The sequence below is a fragment of the Triticum urartu genome, chromosome 3 (genome assembly GCF_003073215.2).
Source record: "Triticum urartu cultivar G1812 chromosome 3, Tu2.1, whole genome shotgun sequence".
Classification (NCBI taxonomy): Eukaryota; Viridiplantae; Streptophyta; class Magnoliopsida; order Poales; family Poaceae; genus Triticum; species Triticum urartu.
The window spans coordinates 13,393,725-13,396,304 of record NC_053024.1 but is presented as its reverse complement, the minus strand read 5'-3'; the positions used below and the strand labels follow the sequence as shown (position 1 = coordinate 13,396,304).

Genomic DNA, 2,580 nt, shown 5'->3' with positions numbered 1-2,580 from the left:
AGACGCGTCAAACATGGTTAATGAGCCATTCTCAGTACAGTTCTCTCCTGAATATGGAAGACGGGCGAAAAATGTTCCAAGAGCTGAGGACAACAGAGCTGTTATACTAGACTTACAGGTTGTTTTGTCAGGGACTGGCGTGTTCTCTTTCCCACTAATTTCCCTCCCATTGATCTTCATTGTCCCCCTCTCTCCATAAGGATATATAGCTACCGAATGAAGGATGTCCAACACAAGAGTCTACTTTTTGGTGAGGGAAAACTCTTGTGAGTTTTATACATTAACTGCGATGTTCATAGGACAACTTACATATCAATCAAGCCGAACATGGCTTGCAACACTAAGTTCTAGAGCATACTTGGCTAATTTATCTGAATCATGATTACTTCTCCCTTCCTGTTTTTTCATGCACAAAGCTGACTCTAAACAGGACCCATTTGCCAACATTAATTTGTACATATTCGGGTCTGTCTAGGGCATATCTAGATGTGCCCTAGTTATTGCACATCTAAATGACTCAATCAAATATGAACAGAAAAAAGGAAAGAAAAAAATACATTCACGAATCTCCAAGTAAAATCAACGATATATGACTTAGATGAGCAATAATTAGGGCACATGCCGATGTGCTTTAGCAAAACCGTATTCTTAACACTAAGTAGCATGCAATCAAGCGAGCGGTGCCTTCCATTGGTTCTTTGAAATTCCTTGTTATACTTTTTAAACATTTATGCACATAGTTTATTAATTCCTTTTGACTTTGAAATATTTATTAGTTTTTTTTAAATTCATTAACATTTCTTAAATTCTGAGTTTTTTTAGAAAAAATCGAACAAAATTTTTGTAATACATGCACATTTTTTTTTATCTTCAGAGCATCTCTTTAAATCCTTGCACATTTTTCAAATGTACAGATATCTTAAAAATTCTTGAACATTACCTGGTTTAGCCTCGATAACAATCCATCAAACTGAATATTTCTTGACAACCATAAATTAAAATGGACGGATTCAAAGATTCTATGCATGGATGTACCTTACTGACAAGTCAAGGTTTCTTCACGACCTGGTCCTCAGATGCCACCGATCGATGTGCGCCGCCGACGTTCAGGACCAGGTGAAGTACATGATCACTCGTAGTATGATTCAAGGAACGTGTCTGCGCGTACATACATACAGTATATCTCTGGATTGGCCCTCAAGCCATGGCTGTGGACACCACAAATATGCCGTCCCCACAACCATATTTGTCTGGCAGAAGGCGCAAGCGACGTTCTCTACGGCGGCACTGACGCCTCCGACACAATGGGCAATCATTCAACAGTCACACAACTACATATATCTTGTGTGTGCATGCCCGCTTCATCTTGTTCTTCTATCTATTAAACCTTGCGATGTATATTATATATTGCAGGCGGCGCGTGCGTGTATGGCAACCTCTTCTCTCAAGGATACGGGACACGCACGGTGGCTTTGAGCACCGTGCTATTCAACGACGGCGCCGCGTGCGGGCAGTGCTACAAGATTGCATGTGATCGCAAGCGCGCGGACCCGTTGTTTTGTAAGCCCGGCATGACGGTGACCGTGACGGCCACTAACATCTGCCCACCGAACGACGCCCTCCCCAATGATAATGGAGGCTGGTGCAACACGCCAAGGCCGCACTTCGACATGGCCCAGCCGGCCTCGGGGAAAATCGGTGTTAAAGGTGGCATCATCCCAGCCGCCCCCTCTTATAAGTTCATAAACTAGTCCAGTGTCACGGGAGTCACATAAAATTAACTCTTGCTATGCCACTGCCATAAACATGCAGGGTTCCGTGCGTGAAGCGGGGCGGCGTGAGGTTTAACATCAATGGTCATGATTACTTCAATCTTGTGCTTGTGAGCAATGTTGCTGCAGCAGGCTCGATCAAGAACATGGATGTCAAAGAGCAATGATTCTGAAGACTGTATTCCTATGGCACGAAATTGGGGTGCTAACTGGCACTCGTTGGCGAACCTTAGCGGAAAGATGCTCTCCTCCAGACTAACCAACACTGATGGACACACGCTTGTGTGGAACGACATTGTGCCAAAGGAGTGGACCTTTGGGCAATCACTTGTTAGCAAATTGCATTTCTAGCAAGCAATGTCTGCCGAACAATTAATTTACCACGGCAAGTGATTGATTTGTAATAATTAGTTGCATAAAGTGCAAGTTATGGTGCTTAATGTGTGTCTGCTGCTTGTAGCACTGATCTAATTTTACAATTCAGTTTGTTCATATTCACCGGGTAATTCATATGGTGTTTGAAAGATCCAGTTCATTCTGTCGATTGAGTATTCTACAAATTCACCTATATAATGCATTCTCTAAAAAGATTATGTCAGTCTGTTGCAATTTATGGTAATGCGCTAACATACAAGCATAGAAAAATATCCATGTAGAAAACTGAAATTATGTATTCCTTTTGAACATGTATAGTTTATTACAACTATTTCAAGAGGAAGGGATTTGAACAGAAGTGGTCGGGAGAAAGAAAGTGGTCACTTGTCTTTGGTAATTTAAAAGAAGTAACATTTGAATATGCAAAGTATAT

The 2,580-nt window shown here is 41.7% G+C and overlaps 1 pseudogene; it reads left to right on the top strand.

The window, feature by feature from the left end:
* Nucleotides 1–13: 13 nt before the first annotated feature.
* Nucleotides 14–2,123, top strand: LOC125546501 (annotated as a pseudogene).
* The last annotated feature ends 457 nt before the right edge of the window (nucleotides 2,124–2,580 follow it).